The 14,857-nt window shown below is 42.1% G+C and overlaps 1 protein-coding gene and 1 long non-coding RNA gene across 13 annotated transcripts in view; one reads left to right on the top strand and one right to left on the bottom strand.

Annotated features, from left to right (window-relative positions):
* LOC106042290 (uncharacterized) overlaps positions 1-14,857 on the top strand; it is a 97,922-nt gene that overhangs the window by 46,300 nt on the left and 36,765 nt on the right. For all 4 annotated transcript variants that reach the window (XR_010830857.1, XR_010830858.1, XR_010830856.1 and 1 more), the window contains one exon: positions 14,649-14,815. This is a non-coding gene — a long non-coding RNA (uncharacterized lncRNA). The remainder of the gene's footprint in view (positions 1-14,648; positions 14,816-14,857) is intronic.
* Positions 13,143-14,857, bottom strand: part of LOC106042289 (uncharacterized) — a 215,889-nt gene continuing 214,174 nt past the window's right edge. For all 9 annotated transcript variants that reach the window (XR_007162157.2, XR_007162155.2, XR_001211020.3 and 6 more), the window contains one exon: positions 13,143-13,311. The gene's annotated coding sequence lies outside the window, so the exon portion shown is untranslated. The remainder of the gene's footprint in view (positions 13,312-14,857) is intronic.

The following is a 14,857-nucleotide window of genomic DNA, read 5'->3' as shown; positions in this document are numbered from 1 at the left end:
GCCTCTAACCCCCCAGAGTTACGATTCGGTGCTTCTGGTCTGGTCAAAGCATGTTTATTGGAATAAAAACTTAAGTGTTGGCATAAGTTTTGTTTTGAGGTACCCATCAGCTCCATAGGGCAGAAAGTGGGAGGAAGCTGATGGAAACTGTTGGGCTGCTCAGAAACCAAAAACCAATGTCAAATATTTAGGACTCAGGAATGCTAAAGTGAGACAGGAGAAAAGAGAGAGAGTAAACGTGGCTGATCCCTCAGTGCTAATCTTCCTCAGACGGTGCAAAAGAGTTAAAGCAAAATTCAGCTTAAAAAGGACATATCAAATAGAAAGATTACCAAAGGCTGGTCAGGAGGCAGATGAAAGAAAGTGGGAACTGGCAGAGTGAGGTCCAGTCAAGGGGATGCTAATGTGGCCCTTGGCTATTCAAAGCCAAAAAGCAAGAGATGAGGCAGCCTTATTCCATGGGGAGGGATCCTGATGAAGAAATAAAAACATCTCTATCCTACGCATTAACCCAATGACTCTATACAATTTATTCAAGCAAATGGCATAAAGAAAAGAGATGGGAAATTAGAATATGCAGCCATAAAGAGCCAAGAACAGGTCAAATGTATTTTTAGGTTCAGTTCTATTTAGTGGAAGAAAAAGTGGAGAATTCCTTCCTGCTATCAGGCAGGGATGAAAGAAAGCTCAACCCTTTCTCTGTTACTTTTTATTTTCTGGTGAAAATCTACCTTTTCTTCCTTTGGTTTTCCATGGCGTCCGATGTAAGTCTGGGAAAAGACTGCTTCCTGACTTTTTTGCCTACTGTGTTTTCTGTACTGTTCATACACACAAGTAGAAATGGAGAAATGGTCCTTGCTGCAAACACCTTACAGTCCTCTTTTTTTTTTCCCCCTCATATGGGGTGCTTGGGTTGGTTTATTGCAGCTGTTGGGAAATAAGGCCGTTTTTAAGGCGCGGTAAGGTGCAGACCAGCACAAAAACCCTGCTGAGGAATATATAGCAGGAAATAGGATTGTGAGAAAAAGGGGGAAGTGGCTCTGCAATCTGGATAGTGCATTTAGCAGAGGGGACGAAAGGAGGAGTCTGCAAGGCAGGACTGCTGTGACTCTGCCTCACTGGACATGCTGCTCTTCGAGGCCAGAAGAGGCTTCCCAGGGATGGGGAGAGCGGGGATGGCTTCAGGTAGTCCTGTCCTGCTCTGGGATTGTTCCAGCACCTCCTCATAGCAGGTTACCTGGACTCCCTACCTTTTTGTTGTATGTAATCATCTCTCTCACTACTGCGTTGTTGTATTTGCCTGTTTAACAGAATAACCTTGCCATTTTTACAATTTTCGTCTGTGAAAATCTGATTGTATGACTCAAGTGCCTGTCTCCCAAAGATTGTGTCAAAAGCTAATTAAGAATAATTACTCTATCAAATGTCTGCATCATTCATTGTAATTTGGTTTGCAAGGCTCAAAGATTTCTGTTGAAATGCATGTAAAATGATCTGGGTTTTTGATATTTGCCATCAAAATCTTTACCCCCGTGTTTTGAACACACAGTCTCTGCAGTCAAAATCTGTCCCAGTAACTGACTGCACCGCTGTACTATTGGTGCCACTGTCGCTGTGCACGTGCCCTGTGCCTGGGGACCGCTGCTAGGCACCATGCGTAAAACCCGGTGAGGAGATCGCCGCAAGAGGGTGCGGGTCCAGCGCTGGCTGCAGCCTGTGGCACCGGCAGCTCAGATGGGGCGAATCCCCCCAGCTCTGGGCAAGGGGGAGCACAACGCCCCTGGCAGCATGGGGTCCCCCCTTTTGTTGTTGCTCATCTCCGTTTTTTCTTGAATTCCTGCCAAGCTCCTGAGTCGTTTTTTGCTTGACCACATCTGGGTCAGCTTCTGCCCCCAGTTAGCTGTTGATTCAATCGTTGGTTCAAGCAGGTTTCCATGAGAACAGCTAATGGCAGGAACTGGCCCTGGAAAGTTGCTGGAAGTAAGGACGTTTACAAATCTTCCGTGCTGTATAAGCAGAAGGGGCAAAAAGGACAACAGCCACAAGCGCAACTCTTACAAATCTTGTTGAGACAAACATCCTTTCATCTAGAACAAAGTATTACTTTTTATGTAGCAAATCTGGCTGTTCTGTTGTTTTAATGGATTTATAAATTGAATTTGTTATTAGCAGTGACTCCACTGTTGTGATATTAAATGGTAGGAAAGTGGCCTGCTGTGGTGCAGCCACCTCTTATTATAAGTACCTTTCCCCCCTCTTTCAAGAGCCTGGGTTTTGAAAACCCAAGAGCAAGGACATCATAGGGAAACTGTTTCAGTTCAGTTTAAAGGCTAAATTAGAGCAATTGATCATTTCATTCTGGTGATCAGAGACTCCCAGAGGAAAATGCTGAAACATCTGTAATAGCTAGACTTGCAAAGGACAGTAAGAGAGTTGGGGCTGTTTGGAAACTTAATTTTCAGCTCCCTGGCAGTTCTGAATATAATAATAGTAGAAATAATTTCAAAAGTTCTCAAAAATAGCTTCAAATCAAACTAAAATGGAATGTCTCAGTGTGACTGCAAGAACACGTTTTAAAAAATAAGAGAATGGACTAAGTGAAAAACCACATGAAATTGAAAGAAAAAAATGCAAGTAATTTATTTAAGAACATTGATAAAACTGTTTAGACTACTCAAAATATTTTTTTCCTTACATTTTCAATGTGGGACTTGGTGCTACAGGCAGGCTTCTGTGACATGATTTGATGTAGCCACTTATTCTTCACAAAGAAGAAAACTAGAAAACTTGCCAAAATCTGTTGTTTCCTGAAGGCAGCGTGTTCCCCACAGTCCAGCAGAGAATACTGCTTCACTCCATCATTATTATCCAGCCTTTCGTGAAAGGAAGCTGTTGTCTTTGTGACCTATATGCTCTGCATCGGCTCTATCTTGAAGACTGTTTAGGCAAAGTTTCCCCCGAGTTACCCCAGCGCAGAAGAGAAGTGCATTTCCTGAGCCCATCTCTTAATGGCATCATTGGAGCACTGGGCTCTGCTGTGAGTGCTGCGTGTTCTGGCCGGGACAGCGCTACGAGCAGCCGGGGGAGCCAAGAGCTCCTTGGGCAAGGAAAACCAGGGGCAAACTTCAAGGAAAGTAGCAGTAGCAAGTTCAAAACAAAACTAGAAAATCTTCAGAATGGATTCATCTGGAATTGCCACTAACACATCATTCTGGTATTTAATGAAAGAAACTCCAGCTTTATTGTATTTTCCCTAGCACATGTGGTTTTCATAGGTCTTGGAATGAAAATATGAAGACAAGTCTATAACCCCTATATATATGTAAAGTTAACCACACTGAATTTCAGGCTAGCTGGTTTGCTTGAAGAAAAACAAACAAACAAAATACTATGCTTATGTTCACTTTTTGTCTGTTTTTGTGTTTTTACTTTCTTGGGCAGTTTTTGTTTTAGATCCTTTCCCGGTGAATGACTGCTCCCACCAGAACTGCACATGGCTTCAGTGCGCACTGACAGTCGCAGTGTTTTGGTTTTTTTTTCTTCTTTTTTTGAGTAGGTAATCTTATTATATTTCTGGGAATTTTTAGTGTCTATGTAGGAAATGTTTTCTGATTAAAATCACAAAATGATTTCAATCTACCAAGCTTTCAATCCAATGTGCTTTGCAGGAAATACACCTGTAATTAGAATTAATTTACCAAATGAACTCACCTCTGTAGCAAGCAGGGCTTTTGCAGCCACGGGCCATCCATCTCAAGCATAAAGGCAGCCATACAGTCATTATAATGTGGGGCAGACTCTGAGAGAAAAATATTTACTAAGGAGAAGGGAAATTAGAGCACTTCACTGAATTAAAACAAATGTATGTAAACAAAGATACCCTCTGCTTCCATGACCCAATTATAATATTGATGTGCGTGATCTGAAAATTATATGCTGTGAAAATAACATACCGTTACAGAGAGGCATCTGGCTGGCTCTCCTTGATTTCAGATGCATGTAGGATAATTGCATGCTCCAACATAGATCTTAATTTGAATTGTTCCAGAAGAAAAGCTTTTATTTCTCTAAAGTTATGTTAATCCTAGGGCACTGGATAAATAAAACCTATGAGGGAGGAATAGCAGCAGCTCTGCTGAGTAAAAACAGGCCTGCAGAAGGGTTAGACCTGGTTTTGTGCCTCAAAGCACAGTCTAAAATGCAGTGCCTGGCCCACTTCTCGTGCCCAGGGGAGCAGCAGCCTTTGCAGTGGTAGAAGCTGTCCTGTGTGAACAAAACCTGTGGAAGAATTGTCTGCATCGAACTGTCTGGTGCCAACATGCACAGTGAAAATGGGACTGAAAATGAAGTAATGGTAACACACTGTTCCTGCTCTTTGTGCGCACACGCACTCAGGGACGCAGGCAGTGGAGGAAGTAAGGACTGAACCGAAGTACTACATATTACCTCACCCAAAACTATGGGGATATTTTGATTTTTAATCAAAGGCTGGTGCTTCTGTGGGAAGTCAAGCTGCGTTTCAGTCTCAGCAGCAATGTGCAAGCTTTCTGAGGATGAAGAGTTTTTTTTTAATGGAAGAATAAAATAAAATTAGTTTAGGCTGTTACTATCAGCTGTCATGGTAAAGCTGAGAAAGTAGCTTCTGTAGACTTCCTACATTTGTTTGGTAGCTTTGCAGGCAGGTTTATATAAGAATATCTGATCTACTATTTTATTTGCAAGGCTGGGTGGGACTGTGTATCTTTCGAATACGGCAAAGCAAGCCTTGAGAAATTATATGCGTTATTCTGATGTTTTCAGAACATTGCTGATACCACCAAATTGCACCTTTTGGTGAACAAGCTGAATGTACAGTGTGTCCCCTGAGTTTTTCTAAAGCTCTTTTGAAGCACCACCTTTCTGTTCCCCGATGGTGACTGGCTGTGAAGCTAATGTATGACAAATTTGGGAGTGACTCATCAGCCGTTTATATATTGTATATTTATTACCCTCACCATACAAGCGGTTTCCAGATCTAACATGAAGTTGTGAGTCAAGCTGATATTTTGAAACGAGGGAGTTTTGTGGGGAAAATGAGCGTGCCAGTGGTACCATGTTCTGACAAAAGGCCGGTTCGTGCAGCAGCGCAGGGGAGAAGCTGCTGCATAACGAGTTGCTGCTGTTTGAACTCGGGAGAAGAAAAGCATCCCAAGAACCCAATAAGAATATTCAATTCACTGCTTTTATAGACAGGCCTGACTCAGTATGAATGTTCAAGCTTTAAAAGAACGGGCTGAGCTCTGTTATTTGAAAGATACAATTGTAATTCAAATTAAAAGAATAATATGAATAAACTCCAAAGTTTCCACCTGTACAAGCAACGAGGCAGGACTTGTATCTCCTGAATCTCTCTCTATGGGATGCATCTTTCCAGCTCCCCTTCCCACCCTCCCAGCATTTTGCTTCCCTCCTATGTGGGAAACCTGGGATGGTTAGTGTGACTGCGGCAGGGAGCACCGCTTCGGCTGGTTGCCTCTGTGCTACAGGACGGGAGGCCTCACGGGAGGAGAGGGAGACTCCTTCCCAGGAGAGCCATGGCATCTGCTGGGGAGCGAGCAAGGACATGGGAGATGGCTGCGAGGTGCTGGTGGCAGCTGGGCTGGTTGTCTGAGGGAACCGCGGGTGTTTTTGTGCTGCTCAGGTTGTTGCCGGGTGGCTGGAAGGGACCAGCTGCCTGCGCGGCTGCAGCGGGTGGAGAACGGTGCTGTCTGGAGGTACTAGGAAACAGCACAGAGCTCATGCATCAGGGTGCAGGATGAGGCCTGTGCTCCCTAATGTGTCACCTTATCTTGGAATTTAACTGATAACTTCCTACCTTCTGTTTCCCAGGAAGAAGCGCTGTGATCAAGGCTGGACTGAAATGCTCAAGTCCTTTTTGAACTCAATCCTGTTTGAACCGTGTGACCTCTAATGAAAGCTGGGAAAGTTTAGAGAGGAAAACAGCTTATCTTTTCCTTCTCCTTGCTGGATGGATGCCCTTATTTTGTTTCAGATCGTTCAGCTTTATTTTTGCTAGGGAAATGTTATTTATTCAGCTTTCAAATGTTTGGTCAGCTTATTAATTTTTCATACATAGGAGCTTTGAATATGTCTCTTTGAAATGCCAGAACTAACCTCGTTTTTCTTTGGGCAATATACTTGGATCCCCCATTTTGACCTTCTCCCTAAAGTTGCTTAGGCAAATAGCCAGGGTGGCACTGCTGCCAATTTATGAAGAAATTCCTGTTACACAAGGTTCATGACAAGGAAGGTACCAGAAGGCATGCACGCACCATTATTTAGTGCATGAAGGATGTGCATGTGAGGGAGCACCCAAGATTACAGAGGTCAGAAGGGGAAAACCAAGCGATCCCATGCTTTCCAGCCTTGCTGTCTTTGGAAACCCACCCTCATCTGTGCTCTTCTAACTTGCAAATAACCCCCTTGGCCCCGTGTAGCTGCAGAGATGGTAACATAAGGAAAATCGGCGCGCCTTCTCTTTTGGCTGAGGATGAACTGTCTGCTGTCGCTTCAGTATGGTTATAATTTTGTTTCCTGCTGTTAATACTTGCTTTACCCTCTGGTGTTGCTTTGACAGGCACAGGCATATTGCACTTTAGGACAAATTCTCAGTGATGCTGCAATGAACTAAATGTGGAGTTTTTTGCTTTGTTTCATATATGTATATATATGAATATGAATATATATATATATACACTTTTTTTTCTTGATTTGCTTTATAGTAACTTCAGGCTTGCTTCCATTTTTTTTTCTGTATCAAGAATGTAGAAATAGCACCAGCACAGACTTGCTCTCCTTGCTTTCCACCAAACCATATACTGCCCCTTCCTTACAAACCTTTTTAGCTGAATTTACCCTCTCCCACTTCTCCAGTCTTCATTTAATGTAAGTTCTTATTTTCTTTAGTTGTTCTCTAACTGTAATTTTATTTCACTCAACACTCTCCATTACACTGCTGTTTTCCAAGTTTCATATCCTCCTGTTTGACTTCAAACCTGCTAGCTGCAAGCTCCAGCTGCCTCGTATAGTCAGTAAATTAAGGTTCTCTCTCATCATATGGTATGAATCGTCCCTTCCTCCACTCCCCATAACCTGCTCCTCCAGGCAATTCATTTCATGCATCCTTATGTTTGGAAGTTGGGGAGTGTATTATAGATCAGCACTTATTTATTGACTTGTATCCTGTTACTACTTTGATAGGCGTGTTTTGGTGCATTGCACTCCCTCCCCAGGTATTTTCTCTTACTGCTTTATTACCTCTGTGAGCTTTCCCTTCAGTGTTTTACAGTTCTACTCTCCAGGTATGTGGGGGAAACCGTGCCTCGTGGAAAGCAATAGGATATTGGCTGTTGAAGTTACGGCTGCAGAATACCAAGGGCATCTGTGTACAAGAACAGGATGACTAATAAGCTGTTTAAAAGTGCCTGTGTGACTTAATATACCAATTCATGTCTGCGTGCAAACATACTTGGAAGCCTGAAGTCCCCTGGCTTTCAACTGTTTTTGTCATTTATGTGCTTTGTTTGCTTTTACCTGGGTATTCATAAAAATTAGAAAAGACTAGAGGCTCACGATCCATGTTTGGAGAAGCTGATGTAAGCCTGAAAACCTTCCCTGATTTTATCATTAACTCTTTTCACATCATCAGCACAGAAATTGAGAAAGCGGAGACGAGCACCTCAACAGGCAGAGCAAGGGTGTCTGAGCTGTCCAGCTCCTTTTGGTGACACGTACACTGGGGATGGCCAACCCTAACAAAATCCTCTTGACATTTTAGTTTTTATTTTAACACTGGCTCCTGAGCTCTCCTGCATCAGTGCAGCTTGGCAGAGCAGGTTGTGCTTTCCTTGTGCATGCTGAAGGAGGCGGGAGGGTGCAAACCTCCTCCTCCTCAGAGGCTCCAGCACACTGCAAGAACATGCTTTTGTCGCTGTGTCAGAATTTATAGTTAATGTCTGCAAATTCTGGCAAAATACCAGTAAATTTAATACCATTCCACCACAACAGACATTTTGTATGCAGACGCAGACTCTAGGAGGATATAATTGGTACCTATTGCTCTACTTTCAAAATATTGCATTCAAATACATTCTTGTGGAAGAAGAAACTGATGAATCTTCAATACCAGGAGAGTCTGAGATTATCAACGGACTTTTAATGAGCATCAGGCTGTACTGCTTTCGTCCAGGGCTGCTAACGCACGGCCTTGCCCAGGAGGGCACTCAGGAGCCAACACATCCATTTAGAAAAATGATTTTGTGGTACCAGTGAAACAACTTAAGGAAGAGGGAAAAAGCTGGTGCTTAAAAACCCTGCTGTGTATTCAGAAAACAGCCTGAAGTGGCTGGGCACTGATACAGAGCAGATAAGTGCTTTCTTTTTTTGCAACCCAAACTGTACATGTGGCTGGTAACTTGATTAGACACTACAGACTGATGAAGCAAGTGAGCTCTCAAACTGTGCTCTGTGAACCACAGCTATGGACAGAGCTGCTCTGCTCACAGTGTCCACGTAAAGGTGGTCTGTCTGACAGAAAACTTGCCTTGACTCTCAGGAAATTATACCATCATTCAAAGAAAAAAAAGTTCATCATTTTTCTGCTCTTCTATTAATTCAAATGTCATACTTCTTTTAATTCACATATTCCCAACTAAGATTTAATTAAAACAGGTATTTTAGGGTAGCTGTTTTTAATTTTCTTCTAGCTGTGTTTCAATTTCTGTTGTTGCTTCACTGCTGATTTTACTTTCACAATTGATTGGAAAGGTTTATTCTTCCTTTAATGTTAATCTTTAAATATTCACTTGCAACAGGGGCTCTCAGATGCTTATTATGTTGTACTATGTGATGAGAAACAGTCTGCAGTGCTGGATCTGGTGGATGATCCCCTCCCGCTATATCTGTCTCCACACAGGAACATATGCTTTCAGTATTTTTGCTACTTGTCTTACATTATCATTTTTCTAATTATTTCTTTCATTACAAACCCACCAGATATCACAAGGCACCATATATAGCCATCAAGAACAGATTGTTTCCTTGATAGCTGTACCAAATGGTCACGTGTCTTTGGCATAGTAACTTACTGAACAATGCCACCAATCAGAAGGCTTTTCTTTCCTGTGAATATGTATTAGGAGTGAATTTAGGCACACGGGAGCCATATTATTAACATGCCGTGTCATCATATTCCAGTGATTTCCTATTTCCCGTCATCTAATGTGCATCATGCTGACTAAAATACAAACTGGAAAGTTTAACGCAAGTAACACAAAAGAACGTTACCTGGAGCTAGTTAAAAATGAGCAGGAAAAAGAGTGGTTGCCATCATTAAGTCTACTGTAACATTATTCACTTATGATAACAACGCACATCTTTTCATTTCATTTTCATCAGGATGACATCTACCATAATTTATTAAGAATATCACAACAAAGGTGGAGAAAAAAGCAAATGAAATTCATTATTTTACTTATTTTTCTATCAAACCACCTGGCTTAATAACACATGCATCTAAACCACTCTCAGTTTAGGGCCAGAATTGCCCTAATCCTTACCAGGAAGAAACGAGGTGCAACCCGGTCCCCCAGGGCGGGTGGTGGGGCCGAGCGGTGCAGGGCAGCAGCTGCTGAGCCTCCAGCTCACGGCAGCACTTGGCCTCCTCAGCAGCAGTGGTCAGGGAGGGGCAGCACTACGCAGCAGCCCAAGGGCAAAATGGGGAAAGAACAGCCACCAGTGGAAGTAACACACTTCTAAAAGTTAGTTAAAATAGCTTTGTGTTTTAACAGAACTTACGGTACAAAGAGTAAGAGATTTGTTAAGAATTGTTTGTCTTAGCATTTATTTATCTATTTCCCTTTATTGTATTGTCTCAAATGGCAATTTCAAAGGCAAAATGCCATTTTACATTAAAACCTTGGTCACCCAGCAGTCCAAACTCTTCCCTGGGGTGACTTTCATAGAGTTGTGCTAGGAATTAATTTGATTGAATCGAGAAAGATAAAAAAAAAATCATCAACAACACAACAGAACAAGAACAACGAAAGGAAAAAACCAAAAATAACCAAAGGTCTGAGGTCTGTTACCTCACAGTCATACTTTTCTGCAACTCCTCCAAGATCTACCCTTCCTTGGGAGTGGTTTGGAAAGCTGAGACCTGCTAGGAAGGTGATGCTCCCTGCCCTGAGAAGGGCTTTCTGTTTCGGCAGTGGCCGGTTCATTTTCCTTGTAGGTGAGTTCACCAAGTGAAAGTTAAAAGCTGTGTTTCCCTTTAATTTCCATAGGTCTGTATGGATATGAGCTTCTCCCTTTCTTTTGTTCAAAAAAGTGATAGCTTTGCCATCTGAGTCTGAAATGTAACTACTACCAGTTCACGTGAGGCAATCCCCGTTATCCCTGGGGTACAGGGAAGGGAGTGGAGGGGAAGGTGCTCACAGCTCCTCGCCAGAGACCTGAGCTACAAACAGCAACCTTCCCACTCAAGCAAATACTAGGCTGGATGTAGGGCAAGGATGCAGGTGAAAAAACAGCTTCATTTCTCAAGCAGTTTTTTCCTTAGGATTTTGTTGGTGGGCAGATTGTTCCAGGTAAAGAGGCTTGCCTCCCCTGCGACTGAGCCAAACCAACCAAGCAACGTGCCAAGGCAAATAGGAAGGCATTTATCTCATAGCTGAAGCTTTCCTAAACACCACAGGAACTCAAGAACTTCTTCCTCACAGTCATTAAAGAAGAATTTGTCTGCAACCAGAAATGAACCAAGTAATTGTTGCAGAATTCCCATCCCAATTCCTACATGGCTGTAGTTTTAGTAAATGTGATCTTTACAACAAGCTCTTGGAACCACCCAATGGGAACAGTCCCAAGGATGTTTCCAAGCCCCAGGGAAGCATGTATTTTATTTGTGTCATCCCAACAGACTGCTGTCTAACCTGTTAAAGACGCATAAAGACTTTATAGCTCTGCCCAGTGATTCACCGTTCTACAGAAAGAAAGTGGTTTTTTGCCTGCCCCCCCCCCCCCCCCCCCCCCTTTTTTCCCTAAAACAGCCTGAAGCGGCTGCCACTTGGGGTTTTGGAGGTTTTGCCTTTGACCAGAGCATGTGATAAGAACAATGGAGCATTAGAATCTAAAAGCGTAGAATAAAATGGCTTAAACTCTTTTAGGTGTGTAATGCACATAGGGAAAAATAATTATTTAAAGCAGGGTAAGAAGGTGGCTGTTTGTTGTTTAAATGATCACAAGAAAATCTTTGGTTTCTGTAAAGAATGAAAGCTCCAGCACAGTTAATACAAGGCTGGTGAATACTGCAAGAATGAACATCGCTTTCTGTAGATATTACAGCTTCTTCTAGCAGCATGAGGTAGTTCATCTGTCTTTCATCCCTGCAGAGGCACTTTAACTTAATACATGTTAAAAGGTCAAATTTGCTCATTTGTTTGCCATTATGTATGGCCTTGCAGTTCTTTTGTTTTGTAAATGCAACAATCTAAATAACTCATAAGAGCAGAGACGCCAGCTGTCGGTGCCACAACCAGGTAAGTCCTGATTCATGACAGCCTTCTCTTGCTGGAAGACCACAAAGGATGTAGCAGCGTGCTGACTACACTGAGGTGCGGTATGGGCTGGAGGCTCGTTGGCATTTTAGAGCACATCTGGCAGTTGAAGACAAGAATAGAGTAGGCAAAGAAACAATATTGATCAAAGAGAGTTTTGTTCTTGACATAACCTGGAAAGTGCACCTTAGGTGCCTAATTAGGATTTAACCATGCAGAAATTATATTGGAAAAAAATTACTGACAGCATATCTAAAAATAGGAAGACTGCACCTCTTGTAGGAGCAAGTTTGGGGCTGTCAGGCATAGCAAAAATCAATGAGGTGATACGATAGGCTGCTGGCGTATCAGAAGAGCTGCTGTTACTCACTGCCTCCCGTGGAACCTGACAGCGTATATTTGGGTGTCAGCTGGTCCCGAAGTTAACTCGGAATAGCTGGGAGAATGTAAAAGAAAAAGTAATTTCCAGCTGCCAGGATCGATTAGCACAGTTGGACTGCAAGCTTACAGCAACTGTAATATTATCCAGGTTTTGTCAAGTTTGTGTCTATTTGCATACAGATTTGACAATATAATTGTCTACTGACATAAGGCAGATTGAAAGAAAGGTAGTAAATTCAAAGAAAAGAGTTCTTACAATCTGCTACTGTATTTCAGTTAAAACTGAGGCTGTGCTATTTTGCAGCAGCAGTTGACTTTATTCATAGAGCATACCTGGCCAACCAGAAGTCTTGGAGCCAAAATTAGACTGTTGCTTGCAACGTAGACCCAAAATAAACCCACTGAACTGAGGGAAGCACAGCTCTCTGATAAGTCAGCGCTTAGCAGTGTTTTACATAAAAAAGAATAATTTCCAAGTGAGGTAAGCATGAAGAAAATGAATGCAAGCATTGTACTCTTAGCACGTTTTTATTTTTTTTTTTTAGCACACTGTAACAACTGCTCACATTTTACAAGCTGCCCCATTCTGCACTGGTATGACACTCAAAAGCAGGACTCGGACTTCAGGATGGCAGCCCACCTCTGCTGGCAGTGGCAGCAAGGTGCTCTTTAATATTGACTTCAGTGTAATTGGGATTTATGGCCATTATGACTGTGTCTGAAAAATTTCCTCTGCTTGCCTGCCCTACTTTTCGGTTTTGTTGTAATTTTAAAGCCTCAGCATCAGGCTGATTTTGAAGGCATTTAGGAGCAAAGGAATTGTGTTTGATAGGAAAATATGGTGGGGGAGAGAAAAACAATTTGGGGCTTAATAGTTAACTGTTTTTCTTGGAATTCTGTCCTAAGTTATGTTGTCTGTTAGAATTGGAATATTAGTCCAAGATAAAGTGAAAAGAAACAGGTCAATAATCATATTTTGGAAAGATTAACAAATCTGGGAATATAAAACTTCTGTTTCATTTAAGGCTACCTGATACAGTATCAAAAAATCAACCACCAAAAATAACAAACCAAACCACCAGCAAAAACAGACAGACAAGAAAATCCTTTCTGGTAAGTGTCTTGGGGCCCTTGTATTGTTATATACTTTGGTGGTAAACAGTGCTCCCATGAATCCTGGTACGGTTTCTTAGGCCCAGTGGGAAGGTTGCAGTGAGGTGGTGCTCGTAGCAGAAGACCTGGCAGGAATACCAGCGCTGTCCTGTCCCTGCTGAGGCCAACGGAGCTGCCTGAGGCCGGCTGTGAAGCAGGGCAGAGTCCTCGGGTGGCAGTGTGTTTCCTGGAGAGGGCAGAAGTAAATTGCTTTAAGAAGCTGTGCCAAGTGCCGTTAGCAACAGCTTTCTACAGATAAAGTGGTGAGAGCCAAATTTAAAGATGAATTAGATGCTTTGGACCTATCTCTTACTTAAAACTTATGACCCATCTGTCCCTTGGCAACACCTTGATGAGCATTTTGACCGGTTACATGATGAAGATGCTAACAGTAATATAAACCAACAGAATCTCTTACACCAGAGTACTAGAGATGGTTTCTTTTGCCGTGTTCCCCCTTCGTTTTAAATATCACTCCCGTCACACTAGAGATGTCAAATAAATGACAGGCAGGAGTTGATAAGAAAATCTAAAGCCAGACTAGGAATAAGTGTTAATTAAAACAGGATTTGCAATAATCATGAAGTTCTCCTTTCATATCCGTTACGTCTAAAACTTCATCTAAGACCCATTTTGGTTTGATTTACATGGCTCTTTGTAATGGTTCTGGTGGATATTTTGCTGTGAGAAAGTGTCTGAAAGGCAATCTATCTGCAACAAGGCTTTGTCACTTGTCTTAAGTCACTGAGTGCTCTGCTGCACTGCCATCGCTATCCTGAGCTCACAAATGTGACATTAACGTATGTATGCTGAAAATTATGGCTTATGACTTGGAAATAAGCCATAATAATAACTTGTCTGTGTTATACAATACCCATCTATTGACAATCAGGGGAATGAAAGCTACTGATGCACCCCAAAACACATTTCCTTTGAATTAGCTAGTAGTTTTCAGAAGTGGTTGACAGTCTTTACTTTCAGCAAAAAGAACTGCATTAATATTTACAGTATTGCTCAGGAGAACGTATCTAATTGGGTGCTGAGTAGCAATTGATACAAAATTGATGTGACTTTTAAGCTTGTACATAGATATATAGAGATACAGCTATTTTGGAGTGATGTGCAGGTGTATGCATAGCTATCTGTGTGTGTGTATGATACCTCCCAAGATTCATTCCTATTCTCTCAATATTTAATAGGAGTTACGCACTTTCACATCAGCCTTGAAGCCTCCTTTGATCTGAGAGAGTTGCTGCTACTTGTGCAAATTATTTTGGAAGCTTTGTGAGCTATGCATATCAAGCTATGATAACTCTAGTTTTTTTTAATATCATTAAAATGTTTAAGCCCTCAAGATCTGTTAGGCTGGTGTTTTGGTTTCCGCAAATTAAATCCCCTTGAAAAAGCTAATTTATCAACTGAAGCAGATCATCATAGAAAGCATTAAGACCATAAGCAGTAATAGCAAACAATAATGTTAAAATGTAGTCACCTGTTTCCCTTGTGATTTGTTTTGTTTTACAGTTTCTGCATAACATCATCTCACCTAAGACAAACAACCTCATGAAGGGCCAGATTTACCTCCTTGCTGGCATCCGCTATGGCAGCAGCAACGACAAAGACAAAATTGTTGTCCACTGACGGTGCCTCAGTGAATGGTGCTAGCTGGAGTTCCTGGCAAGCCGCTTCTGGTGGGAACCAATTTGTTTGCTTGCTTGCTTGTTTTGTTAACC

This window comes from Anser cygnoides, chromosome 3 (assembly GCF_040182565.1).
Source record: "Anser cygnoides isolate HZ-2024a breed goose chromosome 3, Taihu_goose_T2T_genome, whole genome shotgun sequence".
Classification (NCBI taxonomy): Eukaryota; Metazoa; Chordata; class Aves; order Anseriformes; family Anatidae; genus Anser; species Anser cygnoides.
Note: the sequence above shows the minus strand (reverse complement) of the source record. Positions and strands in the feature narration are given on the sequence as shown.